Here is a 19,592-nt window from a genome sequence, read left to right on the forward strand (position 1 = left end):
ATACGGATGGCAGCGGATGTCAACTGAGGTGTCTCCGCTGACATCCGCTGCCCCATAGAGCTGCATGGAGGATCCGATCAGATCCGCCTAAAAAACTGACAGGCGGATCTGATCGGACCGCCCGTGTGAAAGAGCCCTTATACAGTTTAAATTTTCTGAAAGCAGAGACCCTGTAGAATAAAATAGTGGTTAAATTGGAATTTAAACCACTTGACCTCCGGAAAACGTATGCACTGTCACTGTACTAATGATACTGGCTGGGAAGAGGTTAACATCAGGGGCAATAGTTTTAGGATTGAAGATTAGTTTAAACTCTTATACAGTTTAAATTTTCTGAAAGCAGAGACCCTGTAGAATAAAATGGTGGCTTAAATGGAATTTAAACCACTTGATCTCCGGAAAACGTACCCCCCCCTCCCTCCCCCCTTCATGACCAGGCCATTTTTTGTGATACGGCACTGCGTTACTTTAACTGACAATTGCGCTGTCATGTGACACTGTACCCAAATAAAATGTATGTCCTTTTTTCTTTTTGGCAGATTACAAGCGTTTTTGGCCCCCTAGACTTCAATAGAAAGGCCAGACCTGTGCAGAAAAACGCTCATAAAATGTTTGTAAAATGCTCAAATAGCAGCTCTTCACCCCCTAACTATCTCTCCCTCTCCTCCCCCTAAGGTCCCTTTCACACTTGTGGGACTTGTCATGCGACTTGAGAATGCAAAGTCGCATGACAAGTCGTACTCCATGATTTCCAATGAGTACCGTTCATATCTATGCGACTTCAAGTCACAATGACTTCAAAGTAGTCCCTGCACTACTTTGGGCTGATTTTAATGTGTTTTGAGGTCCATAGACATAGGCATTGCTTCAAGTCCAGTCACAATTGTGGCAAAATCGCTCGACTTTTAGGTCGCATAAGTGTGAAAGGGTCCTAAACAAAAAAAAGTCTGAAGCTGTAAACGCTTCTAAAATGCTTTAAGAAAAAAAAAAAAAAAAAGCTTGCAAAAAGCTGCAAAAAAGCTTTATAAAACATCGGAAAAACACGAGACACCTATCAAAGGTAAGTTTTTTAGTAAAATATAAATTTATTAGACAATGATCTAAAACTTGAAAATATTTTAAAAAAAAATAGATAGGCCCTAGGCCAGTGATGGCGAACTTTGGCACCCCAGATGTTTTGGAACTACATTTCCCATGATGCTCATGCACTCTGCAGTGTAGTTGAGCATCATGGGAAATGTAGTTCCAAAACATCTGGGGGGCCAAGGTTCACTATCACTGCCCTAGGTTATCGGGCCCAGCTCACACAACAGCAGCAATTAGAGAACGAAATATCCTAAAGATATTATATACACCTAATATTTGAGTAACAGACAAGGCAATAGAATAATACATATACGGGATACGTGAATACATGTATTCTTCTATTGCCTTGTCTGTTACTCAAATAGTAGGTGTATATAATATCTTTAGGTGAGTTTGTCCTCTAAGTGCTGCTGTTGTGTGAGCTGGGCCTGATAGCCTAGGCCAGTGATGGTGAATCTTGGCACCCCAGGTGTTTTGGAACTACATTTCCCATGATGCTCATGCACTCTGTAGTGTAGGTGAGCATCATGGGAAATGTAGTTCCAAAACATCTGGGGTGCCCAGATTCACCATCACTGGCCTAGGGCCTATCTCTTTCTTTTAAATATTTTTCATGTTTTCGATCATTGTCTAACTAATTTTACATTTTAATAAAAAACTTACCTTTGATGTGTCTCATGCTGTGCCCTTAAAGTCCACACTTTATACAGGTCCTCTTTTGTAAGAACACCCAAATAATACTAAATCCATTCTAGAAACAACTAACCACACCCACATCCAATATATTTAAAGAAACCAAAAAAGAGCAGGGAGCAACAATGGGGGTCAAAGGGCCTCTCCGTGTTGTTTCTCCAAGTCACTAGGACTTTAAGGGGTTTGGAGTTGTTATATAAAGGTGAGCACTTGTATAGATAAAAAATATAATTTTATTGAAAATACAATGTATTAAACCATTTTACATCCAATTTGTAGGTATAAGTAAGATAAGAACAACAATTTAAATACAAACTATATTGGCTGTAGATAGAAGCATAATGTGCCGGTTCAACGTGTTTCGCAAACTGGGGTAAACTAAAAGTTGCCTCGTCAGGAACCATAGATATGGCTACATTGTTTAACCACACCCACATCCAATATATTTAAAGAAACCAAAAAAAGAGCAGGGAGCAACAACGGGGGTCAAAGGGCCTCTCTGTGTTGTTCTCCAAGTGACTAGGACTTTAAGGGGTGTGGAGTTGAGAAAATACATCATAAAAACATGCAATAAATAATATATACATATTGACCATATAATGAAGAAGTAATATTTTATTTGAGAAATCAATCATTGCATATACAGTATGCTCACCGTTGCATAGAGTTTATTGTCCACACGCCCGATCTGGGACGCCCCGCCAAAACATGAATGGACCACATACCCCAGCCTATTTCCACTCTGCAGCAGTGGTGGCTGGTGCTCCATTGGCCGGGGGTGGCCGGCAGACCGACCGCACCCCATACCCCCCACCCCCCAGACCACACCAGGCCGCATACCATACCCCCCCCCCCGGACCACGGGGAGACAGGAGAGGAGAGGACAGAGAAGACAGACAGGACCCCCCCCCCCCGCTCACTCACCCTGCCTGGATGCAGCAGCAGGTGGTGGCGGCAGCTTCGGCTTCTTCCCCATCTTCTGCGTCTCCTCCCTCCTCCATGCTCAATGGCATGGCTTCTCTTTTCAGCCAATCGAGAAACGGGTCTCAAAACCCGCTTCCTGATTGGCCAGGAGGAGGATCCGTGTGAAAATAACAAAAGCCCAACCTTTTTTTTTTAGCCTGTGATAGCCTCTGGCTCTAATCACATGGCTAAAAAAAAAAAAAAAAGCCCCATTGAACTCCATGCGTCCGGCGCCCCGCATGTAGATTAGGGGTCGGACGCATGGATAGGGGGGGCGGAGCCCCTGCGCCCCGTATATGACCAGCCACCACTGCTCTGTAGTCACACCCACAGTGAAAATGTTAGGATGTGCACTGGACCATGCCCTGGGCATAGGACGGAGGTTACATCAACAAAGACAAAAGTAGGACCTAAGGTAACAGGTCCCAAAAGGAGAACACCGTTTATTTTTCTTGATTTGGAATAGGATGTTGGCACGCTTAGGAAAGCCCTTTCCTCTTCAGAGTTACCAATGATTATTGGCCTGAAAATGATTGTTGTCACTCCAGTGTGTGTATGGTGACTTGTATCACAAGCGGCGTTTTCCTACATTGGGACCTCCCATGTATGCATTTACAGTCATGTGTGCATGCACATGGGGCGGGGTAGGCTCAAAACTGGTGGGGTGTCACAGAAAAGGATCCAGCACTGGCTCACTTTCATTACAGGCAATAATAAATACAGAGCAGCATCTGTCTAGTGTATAAGCGGAAGTTTAACCTGCTGAGATTTTACGTTTCCTGGTTCCTCCTTTCCCGCCTCATCAACATGCTGATGTAATATTTAAATAAAACCTTCCCATTTTCATTACATACCTGATTTTAGACCCTATGACTTCATCACTGGCTCTCTGTACTTCTCTATGCAATGCAGGGAGATTGTGGTTGGTGGGAGGGGACAGCAGGGTGATGTACATAGCTTTCTGAACACATCAAAGGACCCTGCCTCAGTAGTCCTTTTCAAGACTCAAGAAACCTCAGCCCTGATGCAAGCAGTGGGCTGGACCTTGGGAGGAGCTTTGCATATAATGGTTTGATAGGTGGATGTCAACCTGGAGAATCGGACGTTCCTAGGCAAGGATGTATTTGCATGCAGACTGCCCTAGACAATGCTTGATTAAAATAATTCAGTGCAATTAAATTGTTGCTAAACCCAGGACTCTGCATTCACTATCTCTGGTCTCTCGCAGTACAAAGAACATGGAAATGCAATTATTTCAATAAATATAAACTGCTAAATACCTTTCTCATCAGCAGTATATAGCAGTCTTGTGACTTCTATCAGTTTTTAACTAAAGCTTGTAGGAGGAGTTTTCATTCTACTCTGACTGTCCTATGAGGCTGCAGGACCCCTGACCCTCTGTCTGGACAGTGCTGATTGGCCCTGTGCTGATCACATGCACCCTCCCAAAAAAAAAAAAAAAAAAAAACTCTCTAGCAATACACACCAAACTGAGAATGTGCAGCTTGTCCGTTAGCCTCTGTTCTATCAGGAGATATATTGGGGACAGTGGAAGAAGGGGAGGATCAGAGAAGACAGGATCAAACAGCCTTTTTACACAATGCAGAGGACTAACCCCTTAGGTTCCAAAGTGAGTATACCAAACATGGTTTACTGATTATACAGACTGATTTTACTGTTGTGGGTTTAGTAACACTTTAATGACCGGGGCAGTCGGGCTGGGGGGGGGGGGGGGGAGGAAGGGCTAGAGCATTGGTCTCCAAACATACTAAGTAAAGGGCCAGTTTACTGTCCTTCAGACGTTAGGAGAGTCAGACTGTGGCTCGTGGGAGTAGACATCCCTCATCTTTGGTATTATGTTGGTATCAATGGGAGGAATAGTGCTCCATCATTGGTATTAGTGGGAGGAATAGTTCCCCATCATTGGTATCAGTGGGAGGAATAGTGCCTCATCATTGGTATTAGTGGGAGGAATAGTGCCCCATCATTGGTATTAGTGGGAGGAATAGTGCTTCACTATTGGTATCAGTGGGAGGAATAGTGCCCCATCATTGGGAAGAATAGTGCCCCATCACTTGGAGTCAGTAGGAAGAATAGTGCCCCATCATTGGTATCAATGGGAGGAATAGTGCCCCATCATTGGTATCAGTGGGAGGAATAGTGGCCCATCATGGGTATGAGGAATAGTGTCTTATCACTGGTATCCATGGGAGGAATAGTGCCACATCATTGGTATCAGTGGGATAAGTAGTGTTCCATCATTGGTATCAGTGGGAGGAATAATGCCCCATCATTGGGAAGAATAGTGCCCCATCATTGGTATCATTGGGAAGAATAGTGCTTCATCATTCCTATCAGTGGAAGGATTAGTGCCCCATCATTGGTATCAGTGGGACTACTAGTGCCCCATCATTGGTATCAGTGGGACTACTAGTGCCCCATCATTGGTGTCAGTGGGAAGAATTGTGCCCCATCATTGGTATCAGTGGGAGGAATAGTGCCCCATCACTTGGAGTCAGTGGGAAGAATAGTGCCCCATCATTGATATCAGTGGGAGGAATAGTGTCCCATCATTGGTGTCAGTGGGAGGAATAATGCTCCATCATTGGTGTCAGTGGGAGGAATAATGCTCCATCATTGGTGTCAGTGGGAGGAATAATGCTCCATCATTGGTGTCAGTGCGAAGAATAGTGCCCCATTGTTGGTGTCGGAGGAATAATGCCCAGTTAATTGAGTCAGTGGATGGAATGGTGCCCCAAGGCCAGATAAAGGCAAGCAAAGGGCCACATCTGGCCCCCAGGCCACAGTTTGGAGACCACTTGGCTAGAGGTTGCTGGACATGAAGTGGGCTCCATCTGACTTTCTGCACCTTTTAATGCACATTGTGAAAATCTCATAGTGTTCAGTGAAATCAGAATAAGCCCTTTTAGTATAGGAGAGGAGCCTCTGCCTCTGTGTAATGCCCTGTACACACTATCAGATTATCTGAAGACTTTTGTCTTCAGATTTACCTTTTCTATGTAGTGCAAGGGCCTGCCGGATTGCATACAAATTGAAAGTGTTTAGGTTTGACCTCATATTATAGGGTTTTGGTAAGTCTGCAGACAAAAGTCTTCAGATAATCTGATAGTGTGTACAGGGCATAAGACTGAAGGGCAGGCCGGAGTTGAGCTTTATAGAACGCTCAGACTGCATCCGCTGAAAAAAATCTGTGATCGCCCAACCTTGTAGAAGGAGTGAGGAGTTTATAATGGAAGATAATAAATCCTGCCTTCGCACCTAGAAAGAAAGATGAAGGTCTTTAGTCATCACAGCAAAACAGGTTACATCCTCTGGTTAAGTTTAATGATCCTTAGCAGGGCTGAGAGTGAGTTTCCTTTATTCTGCTGCAGTGACTAATGTAAACAGACAGGGGATATTGGAGAGGGGCATTTCACTTTCCTGAGGGTGCCCATGCATAGAGCGAGGGCTGAGAAGGTGATGGGATATTATATGGTGGGGTGGGCAGGAAGAAGCTACCCCTGATTGCCCTTTACACCTCATTGGAGAGACGGAGACCCGGCTCTTCAGGTCACTGAGAAGATGAGGCTAGAGAAAACATGGGGGTCATCTGTCAAGGTCCCAGCACCAAGCTGTAAATACACACAACAGGTGGCCGAAAGGTCCTTTTGTTCCCCTTTTAAGGTCCTTTTCTTGTCATCAATAGCCATTTTCTGTTGCAGAACTGTGTTTTGCTACATGGCGGAGAAGAAAAGCTCATAGGGGTGAGACTAGCCACACGAAACCAGCCAAGATTCCTCACTCTGACCATAGAGAAAAATTCTCCATCTGGTGAAAAATGACATTTCTGTAATTACTGGGTGGTTTTTCGGCATAGCAAAGTGTAACGAGGGTAATGAGCTGGAAAAAGCTCTGAGAAGATTTGCAGGGGTGGGGGTTAAGAAATTTGAGGCGAGCAATCAGAGATGATTTAAAGGATAACCTGACTTTTAGTGAAGTTATCCTTTAAATACAACACCGAACCCCCCTAGTCTGCACACTAAAATACTTACCTTCATCCTTGATTCTAAATTATTCACTGTGCTGACCTGCCCAGGTGCTGCATGGCCTTTGCAAAAAAAACATCGCGGCTGGGCCCTGTACCTAGTAAACACATGTGGCCCCCATTAATTCCTCTGGATAGTCCATCAGAGTCCTCCAGGATGATCCACCAGGAGTATAGACCATGCATAGAAATTGATACGGTTGTGGCTCTTTTTTTTTTTTAGGTAAGACTTACCAAGTTGTGTAAAATGTTAAAAAAAAAAAAAAAAAAAACACATCCCTGCTGGGTCCTGTGCCTAGTACACACATGTGGCACCACTTATTCCTTTGGATAGTCCATCCGAGTCCTCCAAGATGGTCCACCAGGAGTGCAAGAGGATCCACAAGGAGCACGAACCATCCATAGAAATTTAAAAGGTCGTGGCTCGTTTGTTTTTTTGTTTTTTTAGGTAAGCTTACCAAGGTGTGTCAGATGTTTAAAAAAGAACAAAACAAAAAAAAAAACACTGTTATACCTGAAGGGTTTCACATGTACTGTTACTTTAAGGCTGGCTCCACCCAGGAGTGATGACAAGGGTCAAGGGGCAGAGTGGCCATCTTAGAGACATGTAAGAGATGCATTGATATACAGAGCTGTCCTGTAAAGCATGTTGGAGTGTACAGTGAGTCCTGAATAAACATCCGTTGTTCCAGATCAGAGTACTGTGTCTCTCACAACACGGAGAATATAACAGTGGCGACGAGGGTGGGATTTACAAGGTTACTATCCGTGTGAGAAAAGAAAAGAAGAAAAAAACTCTGGATTGTCACCTGGATACAAACACCCACAGAGCCCAGCAGGAAAATGTCATTGATCGGGACATTAAGTGAATTTGATGGAGAACAGACAACCTGGAGTTCCTGGATTGAGAGACTGGAACAGTATTTTTGTGCAAATGCCATCCCAGGCGACAGGCAAGTTGCAGTATCTCTGACACTGGTTGGTGCTAGGACATATGACACTCTTAGGGATCTCCTTTTCCCTGAAAAATCAGCAACTAAGACTTTGGCAGAGCTCCTGACACTGTTAGGAAATCACTTCCAGCCTAAACCACTAGAGATTGCAGAAAGATTCAGGTTCTATCAGCGGCAGCAACAGCCGGGTGAAGATATTAAGGCTTATGTGTTCGCCCTTCGCAGACTAGCCTCAACCTGTTCTTTTGGGGAGTATTTACCGACTGCACTGAGGGATAAGTTTGTCATGAGACTAAATATCCCCGCTGGGTCCTTTGCCTACCACACACGTGGCACCACTAGTTCCTTTGGATAGTCCATCCAAGTCCTCCAAAATGGTCCACCAGGAGCACGAACCATCCATAGAAATTTAAAGGGTGGTGGCTTGTTTTTTGTTTTAGGTAAACTTACCAAGGTGTGTCAGATGTTTTTAAAAAAAAAAAAAAAAATCCCCGCTGGATCCTGTGCCTACCACACACATGTGGCCCCATTATTTTCCTCTGAATAGTCAATTGGAGTTCTCTAGAATGATCGAGGAGTATGGACCATGCATAGAAATTTATAGGGTTGTGGCTCATTTTTTTTTTTTTAAGGAAAGCTTACCAAGGTGTGTCAAATGTTAAAAAAAAAAAAAAAAAACATCGAGGTGCTGCACCACCATGTTCCTCTGTGACGCCATTAGGAGGATGACCAGCTCTTCCAGGTTCCGGTGCAGCCTTCTGATGACCTGCTGCAAGGCCTGACCTCTCCTCTGTTAGTAAATGGGGTGATGTGCAGGGCTCCTGGTGCCTCTTGGGATATAAATGTCACATATCCCAGGAGGCACCAGGGGCTCTGGCATCATTTGCCTAGGTGAATCACAGAGGATGGGGAGCAGGTCAAAACTTAATCTAAAAAAAATAAAAAAAGGCAAGGTAAGAAAAAAACCACAATGTATGTGCAGCGGAGGTGATGGGGGTTCAGGATAGAGAGGAGCCAAGTCCACGTAAAGAGTGAAGATCTGCTTTTTATTTGTCCCATTGGGTAGATTTCCCCCTCACTTCCTGTCCCAAAGCCAAAACAGGAAGTGAGAGGAAATCCCTTCAAAGTGATGGAATCCTTGGTTGTCACCAGAACTATTGGAAGATTTCCACTTCCACTGTTCTGATGACAACCCAAAATCTACTTTAGGGGAAACCCATCCTAAAGAGATATATGTGGGCTACCAATGCCGATATTTGGGAAACGCTAGTTCCCTGGCTCTAAGGCTGATCCAATGGCTTCTAACCCATGAATCACCCATCAGAACGAATAGTCTGACCGGGACAGTCAAAATTCTTGTTCTTTAGATTTGTTTGAGGTCGTCTGCTCAAAGCATTGAAGCATCAATGGCGGCCTCCTTGTTTCTCTGAGGTCAGCTTTACATTAAGCACAGCTGTTTCCTGGAAAAGCGATCCTCTCTCCGATCACTTATACACGTTGCCTGGAATTTCTCTTTAAGTTTAAGCCGCTAGCGTGAGCGTATCTCTAGGAATAGCAAGTCGTGTCTTTCTAGGAAAACGATCCCTTCCTTTTTTAACCTGGCCTCTTAGTATCCAGAGACACAGCAAGCCTGGAATAGCAAAATGAAAAAACCCATTGAAGGCGCCAACCCAGTGTAAGTGAAAAAACTACCAAATAACTGCCGTCCCTTTAAATGTGAAACACGCATTTAACCACTTACCGACCAGCCACCATATATATATACTGCAGCAGGTGGGCAGGTTCCCATGAAACGACGTACCCGTACGTCGCTTCACGGAAGCGCTCTTCGTCAGAGGGGAAGCTGATCTGCGGGGCCGGGGGCTGCGATTGCCGCCAGGCACCCGCGATCGCTCCCCGTGGAGACAGAACGGCGGTCTGTTGTTGTAAACACGGCAGACCGCTGTTTTGTCAGCAATGAACACAGGGATCCTGTATTCCTCCTATTTAGGAACACAAGTCCTGTGTTCATTCCATAAGTCCATCTCCCACACAGTTAGAAAACACCCCCTAAGCACACATTTACCCTTTGATCATCCCCAGTATTAACCCCTTCCCTGCCAGTGTCATTATTACAGTAACAGTGCATATTTTTAGCACTGATTACTGTAGTAATGTCACTGGTCCCCCCAAAAGTGTGACAGTCAGGGGTCCGATCTGTCCGCCGCAATGTCGCAGTCCCGCTAAAAATCGCTGATCGCTACCATTACTAGTTAAAAAAAAAAAAATGACATAAATCTTTTCCCTAGTTTGTAGAAGCGATAACTTTTGCGCAAACCAATCAAAATACGCTTATTGGGATTTTTTTTTTTCCCAAAAATATGTAGCAGAATACAAATTGGCCTAAAATGATGTCCCCGGATTCAGGACCAGAATACCGTAGACAGGGCATCCCTTGCTGGCCGAGAAACAGCCTGGTGGCTCAAATGCCGACATCTCTGTGTATTATGTAGTCCTGTGCCCAGCGCTCTGTGTGTTATGCAGTCCTGTACCCAGCGCTCTGTGTATTATGCAGTCCTGTGCCCAGCGCTCTGTGTATTATGTAGTCCTGTGCCCAGCGCTCTGTGTATTATGCAGTCCTGTGCCCAGCACTGTGTGTGTTATGCAGTCCTGTACCCAGCACTCTGTGTATTATGCAGTCCTGTACCCGGCGCTCTGTGTATTATGTAGTCCTGTGCCCAGCACTGTGTGTTTTATGTAGTCCTGTGCCCAGCACTGTGTGTTTTATGTAGTCCTGTACCCAGCACTGTGTGTTTTATGTAGTCCTGTACCCAGCGCTCTGTGTATTATGCAGTCCTGTGCCCAGTGCTCTTGTGTATTTTGCAGTCCTGTGCCCAGCGCTCTGTGTGTTATGCAGTCCTGTACCCAGCGCTCTGTGTATTATGCAGTCCTGTACCCAGCGCTCTGTGTGTTATGCAGTCCTGTACCCAGCGCTCTGTGTATTATGCAGTCCTGTGCCCAGCGCTCTGTGTATTATGCAGTCCTGTACCTGGCGCTCTGTGTATTATGCAGTCCTGTACCCAGCGCTCTGTGTGTTATGTAGTCCTGTACCCAGCGCTTTGTGTATTATGCAGTTCTGTGCCCAGCGCTCTGTGTGTTATGCAATCCTGTACCCAGCACTCTGTGTAGTATGCAGTTCTGTACCCGGCGCTCTGTGTGTTATGTAGTCCTGTACCCAGCGCTCTGTGTATTATGCAGTCCTGTACCCAGCGCTCTGTGTGTTATGTAGTCCTGTACCCAGCGCTCTGTGTATTATGTAGTCCTGTACCCAGCGCTCTGTGTATTATGTAGTCCTGTGCCCAGCACTGTGTGTTTTATGTAGTCCTGTGCCCAGCACTGTGTGTTTTATGTAGTCCTGTACCCAGCACTGTGTGTTTTATGTTGTCCTGTACTCAGCACTCTGTGTGTTAGGCAGTCCTGTGCCCAGCGCTCTGTGTGTTAGGCAGTCCTGTGCCCAGCGCTCTGTGTGTTAGGCAGTCCTGTGCCCAGCGCTCTGTGTGTTAGGCAGTCATGTGCCATTTGCCAATAAAAAAAAAAATGAATTTTAAAAATCTGGTCACCTTAGCATAGGTTGTGAGCCAGAGGTGGTGGAACTGAGTTCCACCAAGTTCCAGCTGAAAAAATGCCCTGAAGCTTAGTGGTCCCTGGGACCAGGGCCGTCTTTAATATTGATTGGACCCTGGGCAAACATTTTCTTGGGCCCTCCCAAATGCACTTATCAACTGTTTGCAGGGAGTGCAGGCTCAAGAGGCAACTGCTTTGGGCCCCACAACAATGACTGGGCCCTGGGCAGCTGCCCCTTTTGCCCTGTGGTAAAGACAACCCTGCCTGGGACGGGGGGGGGGGGGGGGGACTCTGAGTGCATATATTTTGCCTTTCACGAAGTGGAGGACTTTAAGGAAGAAGAGCACATTTATTTACTGGTTGTGGTCACAGTGTTTGGAGATCATCAAAGAATATTGGCACTTTATTTTATAGTGGACTGTCACCATTATGAATATATTTTTGATTATTAAGTGCTAACATTTTGCATTTATTATTCAGTTTTTCACTTGCACGTCAAGTTATTTATGGGGAGTTGATGTATACTCACCTGTTTGTCATATATGTATCAGACATCCCAAGTCTCCCACGACTTGCGGGAGTGTTCCGCCTTTGGCCGGCGGCTCACGGACACCCGCAAGTGCCGTGCGATCTCCCGGCTGCCGCGGAAGACCCGGACACCTCTTGTCACCATGATGCTCGGAGCTCTTCTCCCTCGCTGTGCCCGCTCCTATGTCACCCCAAGCTGGCCTGTACCGGACATCTCTGGGATCTTTCCGCCCATCTCCACCACCTTCACTGACCGGGAACGGGTGGACTATGACCGGCTTACCGACAACCTCCGGAAATACTCCGCCACCCCCCTCCGAGGTACTGACCTTGAGTTTGAGCACTACCAACACACCGACTGCACGCTGTACTTCACCCAATATACAGGACACTATATACTCCTCTCTATATACTGTATACAGGACACTATATACTCCTCTCTATATACTGTATACAGGACACTATATACTCCTCTCTATATACTGTATACAGGACACTATATACTCATCTCTATATACTGTATACAGGACACTATATTCTCCTCTCTCTATACTGTATACAGGACACTATATACTCCTCTCTATATACTGTATACAGGACACTATATACTCATCTCTATATACTGTATACAGGACACTATATTCTCCTCTCTCTATACTGTATACAGGACACTATATACTCCTCTCTCTATACTGTATACAGGACACTATATTCTCCTCTCTCTATACTGTATACAGGACACTATATACTCATCTCTATATACTGTATACAGGACGCTATATACTCATCTCTATATACTGTATACAGGACACTATATACTCCTCTCTATATACTGTATACAGGACACTATATTCTCCTCTCTCTATACTGTATACAGGACACTATATACTCCTCTCTATATACTGTATACAGGACACTATATTCTCCTCTCTCTATACTGTATACAGGACACTATATACTCCTCTCTATATACTATATACAGGACACTATATACTCCACAATATACAGTATACAGGACACTATATACTCCTCTCTATATACTATATACAGGACACTATATACTCCTCTCTATATACTGTATACAGGACACTACTCCTCTCTATATACTATATACAGGACACTATATACTCATCTCTATATACTGTATACAGGACACTATAAACTCATCTAGTATACAGTACACTATATACTCCTCTCTATATACTGTATACGGGACACTATATACTCCTCTCTATATACTGTATATAGGACACTATATACTCCTCTCTCTCTCTCTCTCTCTCTCTCTCTCTCTCTCTCTCTCTATATATATATATATATATATATATATATATATATATATATATATATATATATAATATACACACACTGTATACAGGACACTATATACTCCTATATACTGTATACAGGACACTATATACTCCTCTCTATATACTGTATACAGGACACTATATACTCCTCTCTATATACTGTATACAGGACACTATATACTCTATATATACTGTATACAGGACACTATATACTCTATATACTGTATACAGGACACTATATACTCCTCTATATATACTATATACAGGACACTATATACTCATCTATATATACTGTATACAGGACACTATATACTCATCTCTATATACTGTATACAGGACACTCTATACTCCTCTCTATATACTGTATACAGGACACTATATACTCCTCTCTATATACTGTATACAGGACACTATATTCTCCTCTCTCTATACTGTATACAGGACACTATATACTCCTCTCTATATACTATATACAGGACACTATATACTCCACAATATACAGTATACAGGACACTATATACTCCTCTCTATATACTATATACAGGACACTATATACTCCTCTCTATATACTGTATACAGGACACTACTCCTCTCTATATACTATATACAGGACACTATATACTCATCTCTATATACTGTATACAGGACACTATAAACTCATCTAGTATACAGTACACTATATACTCCTCTCTATATACTGTATACGGGACACTATATACTCCTCTCTATATACTGTATATAGGACACTATATACTCCTCTCTCTCTCTCTCTCTCTCTCTCTCTCTCTATATATATATATATATATATATATATATATATATATATATATATATATATATATATAATATACACACACTGTATACAGGACACTATATACTCCTATATACTGTATACAGGACACTATATACTCCTCTCTATATACTGTATACAGGACACTATATACTCCTCTCTATATACTGTATACAGGACACTATATACTCTATATATACTGTATACAGGACACTATATACTCTATATACTGTATGCAGGACACTATATACTCCTCTATATATACTATATACAGGACACTATATACTCATCTATATATACTGTATACAGGACACTATATACTCCTCTCTATAAACTTCTGTATATTGATTGCATTTAATTTGATCATCCTCTAGTTGTGCTAAATTAGTGCTTTGGGGGCGGAGGGGCGGAGTGCCACCTTCCTGAAATGAGTTTTTGCAGGTTTGGATGCCTGATGTATAATGGAAAATGCAAGTTATGTCATAACAGCGCCTTACTTTAGTAGAGATTTCAGGCCTGGAATAGTGCCAAGGAATTTTGGTCACATCTCAGTGCCGGCATGCCTGGTGCATTGCTGAAATTCAATCAGATGATGACCTTAAAGGCCCAGCAGACCTAAATGCATTTTTTTTATTAAGCCAAAAGATTATTTTATATCGTTTGGAGAAGTAAATGTTGAGGTTTTAGGTGTTTATAAGAACTGATGAACACTGAAAAACTTTTTATATGGGAAAGGGGAACTATTTTTAGCGGCAAATTCCACATCCTGCTCACAGTTCCCATCATATTTGCATACCAATAAATAGAAGAAAAAAAACAGATCAGCATTGAAAAGCAATGTTTTAAACATTTTAGGACTCACTCAAGGGACATGTTTGAATGACTGGAAGCTGGGTCCGTACTTGTGGTTGATATTTTCTGGTATCCTTCTCAGATTTGTAACGTGATCAGGAGGTTACGGATGTGGCCGAGCGCCTGCAGACAGTAGTTTGTGTTTTGTGTCTTTCTTAAAAAAGAACTTCACACGTCTTTTCAAAAATAGGAAAACAAGAAAGATTTGCTTGCCAGTCCATGAGGCTCTAGCAACCGTCATTAGTTTACCGTGCCACCATGTTGCATTCGGGAGCCAACTGCCACTTCCTGATGACTCTCCGCCATGTCCACCACTGCACTTTCGCAAGATCAGTTGGCTCGGTAGATTGGTTCTGTAACATCCTTGGATTTGGGACGTGGATCCTAGGAGGAAGTGGTGGGGTCCAAGCAAGTGCAAAGTCATCTTCGCATAGCCACTTGACCTCCGGAATATTTACCCCCCTTCATGACCAGGCCATTTTTTGTGATACAACACCGTGATCAGCGACTTATGGCAAGACTGCGATATTGCGGTGGACAGTCGGACTCTGACAAGTTGACATTTTTTAAGGACCAGTGACACTAATACAGTGATTAGTGCTAAAAATATGCACTGTCACTGTATTAATGACAGTGGCAGGGAAGGGGTTAAAATCAGGGGAAGTCAAAGGGTTAACTGTGTGCCTAGCATGTGTTTTAGCACAATGTGGGAGGTATTTTTATTAGGGGAAGACAAGGATCCTAGTTCCTGCTTTGCAGAGACACATGATCCAAGCCTTCCCTCCTGTCAGAACGGTGATCTGCCTTGTTTACATAGGCAGACTGTTGTCCTGCCTCTCTGCTAGATCATCGGCGGGTGCCGGCGGACATAGAGTCTGCGGTACCCATCGCTGGGTTCCTGGTGTGTGTGCTGCCCTTCTAGCAGTAAAACTACCATGGGGCAGACCTGAAGTGGTTAAAAAGGAACTTTACACGTCTAGAAAAGTAAGAAAGATGTGCTTACCAGTCCATCATGAGGTCCTAGCATCCGTCTTCACTGGTCATTAGTTTCCCGTGCCACCATGCGGCATTTGGGAGCCAACTGCCACTTCCTGATGACTCACCCTCAGCTCCCAACTGCATGTGGTTAAAAAGGAACTTTACACGTCTAGAAAAGTAAGAAAGGTGCTTACCAGTCCATAAAGTCCTAGCATCCGTCTTCACTGGTCATTAGTTTCCCGTGCCACTATGCAGCATTTGGGAGCCAACTGCCACTTCCTAATGACTCACCCCCAGCTCCCAACTGCATGTGGTTAAAAAAGAACTTTACAAAAGTAAGAAAGATGTGCTTAACAGTCCATGAGGTCCTAGCATCCGTCTTCACCAGTCATTCGTTTCCCGTGCCACCATGCTGCATTCGGAAGCCAACTGCCACTTCCTGAAGAATCAGCCCCAGCTCCCAACTGCATGTGGTTAAAAAGGAACTTTACACGTCTAGAAAAGTAAGAAAGGTGCTTACCAGTCCATGAGGTCCTAGCATCCGTCTTCACCGGTCATTAGTTTCCCGTGCCACTATGCAGCATTTGGGAGCCAACTGCCACTTCCTAATGACTCACCCCCAGCTCCCAACTGCATGTGGTTAAAAAAAAAACTTTACAAAAGTAAGAAAGATGTGCTTACCAGTCCATGAGGTCCTAGCATCCGTCTTCACCAGTCATTCGTTTCCCGTGCCACCATGCTGCATTCGTGGAGCCAACTGCCACTTCCTGATGACTCACCCCCCAGCTCCCAACTGCATATGCGCAAGATTCGTTGGCTGGGTAGAGTGGTTCCATAACATCCTGGGATTCGTGACGTGATCCTAAGTGGTGGGTTCCAAGGGGGTGCGCAAAGCGAGTGCAATGTCATCCTCGCCTAGGCGAGGAGTAAGGAAATGGAAGGAAGAACCTGCTGAAAAAAAGCTACTTGCTACTGAAAAAACACAGAAAAAGTAATTCCAAATGTGTAACAAGGAAGGGAGAGGGATAGAAAGAGGATATGGGAGAATTGTGAGCGAAGATCCACTTTACGCCAGTGAAGAAGAAATAATCTTTAGATTTGCTGGTTTTCTTCAAGTTTTTAATTTCTTCAATTTTTTTTTTTTTATAATGGATCGTGCTAAAAGAAATATCAGCTGTGACAAGTCATTTTTAAGGAAAAGCACTGATTTGTAAGGCTGCTTTTAACGCTGATCTGTTTTATTTACGCTTTTGCGTTAGAAAAAGCGAAAGAAAAACGTGTAAACATGTAATCCTATGGAAATCTTCACACTGATCCATTGCGGATCCTCTGCATTTAGGAAAATCCTGCTTGCTGCATTTTTGGTATACCTCCCCATTGAAATGCATGAAAAATGCAGCAAAAGCGCATCAAAAACGCACTCAATGCGGTTTTTGGGTCACGTCCTTTGAAAAAACGCAGTAAAATCGCTGTAAAAACACATATGCGTTTTTGGCGTGTTTTTGCTACAGATTAGTGTGAAAGTGCCCTAAATAGGCTTTAGTAGTAGTAACCTCTAATAATAGTCTCATGTAACGTTCCTCCCATCTCTGAAGAACCATTCACTTCCATAGCGTGTTTGCTGTCTGTTACCATCTCCTGTAGCGTGCCGATAGCCTTTAACCATCTCATGTTGCCTGTCTGCAGTCTGTAAACAGCTTTCTATAGCATTACAGTCACTGGATATTATGTGCGGTTCTTTGGTGATGTCAGGAGCCTGCACTTGAACCCCACTAGGTCAAGTAAGTTGACCACCAGTGTTCTAAATGTAGCGGCCTTGTCAAAGTTGGAATGCCTCTAGGTAAATTTAGGGATGCAGCCTCAAACTGTGTTCATTGGGTTCCCCTAAGCCAGGAATAGTGTAGATAGAATAAGAAACAATGTTATAGATATTTCATCCTGACCAGTCACTAGAAGGTTCGTAGTGAGTTATTTAGGCTAGGGAAGGAGATACAAATTTATGGCTCGTTTCCACTGAGCTTTCTGGTACGGTTTGGTTCGGTACGGTACGCTATTTATGCCGTTTCCATTATGAATGGTACCCTAATTCCAAACCGTACCGTACCACTTTTTGGGACTCTTTCGTTGGAGTACCAAGCACATTAGTACCGTACCAACAGGGTGGAGCTACACTCTGCAGAACTTTGATAGGTTGACAGAGAATCGTCTATCACAGCATTCCTGCTACACCACGCCTATCATGAAAGGGTACTATTGGCAGTGGAAATGCAAGGTGTACCGTTCCGAACCGTACCGTACTGAACCAAACCGTGCCGCACCACTCAGTGGAAATGAGGCATTAGAGACTTAGAGAAAAACTTTCTTAGGCTTGTCCTGGAGAGGATGTAGTGCTAGATGGTGTTGTAGCTTCCTAGGCTCATTTTGGAGAGAATGTGGTGTTAGGCCCCTTTCACATGGGGCGGATACGTTTTAATGGACTCTGCTTGCTAAACAGGGATCGCTCTGCTGATCCCCGCTGAGCAGACGGATGACAGGTCTGTCTCCACTCTCTGTGCAGAGTGCCGCTCTCCTCTATGGGGAGATCGGATTAAAACAGCCAGCCTGCCCATTTTATATCCGATCCAATCCGATCCGACCTGCTGGAAGGATTGCAAACGTATGGCCATATGTCTGTTTTCAGTGGATCTTGTCGGATCAGATGCCAGGTGGGTGTCAGCAGACACATGTCCGCTGACATCCACCTCCCCATAGAGGACAATGAGGGCCTGTTCGGGTCCACCTGAAATTCAGGTCATGTGAAAGGGGCCTTAGACAATCCTCCACCCTTTCAGGCTTGTCCTGGAGAGTATGGGGTGTTAGATTGTCCTCTACCCTCCCAGGCTTGACCTGGAGAGTTTGGGGTGTTAGATTGTCCTCTACCCTCCCAGGCTTGACTTGGAGAGTTTGGGTTGTTAGATTGTCCTCTACCCTCCCAGGCTTGTCCTGGAGAGAATGTGGTGTTAGAATGTCCTCTACCCTCCCATGCTTGTCCTGGAGAGGATTTGGTGTTAGCTGATCCTCCACCCTCCTAGGCTTGTCCTGGAGAGTATGGGGTGTTAGATTGTCCTCTACCCTCTCAGGCTTGACCTGGAGAGTTTGGGGTGTTAGATTGTCCTCTACCCTCCCAGGCTTGTCCTGGAAATAATGTGGTGTTAGATGGTCATCTACCCTCCCAGGCTTGTCCTGGAGATAATGTGGTGTTAGATGGTCATCTACCCTCCCAGGCTTGTCCTGGAGAGGATTTGGTGTTAGCTGATCCTCCACCCTCCTAGGCTTGTCCTGGAGAGGATGTGGTGTTAGATGGTTCTCTGCCCCCTAGGCTTGTCCTGGAGAGGCTGTGGTGTTAGGCGGTCTTTTACCCTACCATGCTTGTCCTCTAGAGGATGTGGTGCTAGATGGTCGTCTACCCTCCCAAGATATCCTGGAGAGGTGGTGGTGGTGGATGGTCCTCAATCCTCCTAGGCTTATCTTGGAGAGGATGTGGTGTTAGATGGTCTTCTACGCTCCAGCCTTGTCCTTGAGAGGATGTGGTGTTAGGCGGTCCTCTACCCTCCCATACTTGTCCTAGAGAGAATGTGGTGTTAGTTGGTCCTCTACCCTCCCAGGCATGTCCTGGAGAGGATGTGGTGTTAGACAGTCATTTACCTTCCCAGGCTTGTCCTAAAGGGGATGTGGTGTTAGATGGTTCTCAATCCTCCTAGGCTGGTCTTGGAGAGAATGTGGTGTTAGATGGTCCTCTACCCTTCAGCCTT

The sequence above is a fragment of the Pelophylax lessonae genome (assembly GCF_965119305.1).
Source record: "Pelophylax lessonae genome assembly, chromosome: 5".
Lineage (NCBI taxonomy): Eukaryota > Metazoa > Chordata > Amphibia > Anura > Ranidae > Pelophylax > Pelophylax lessonae.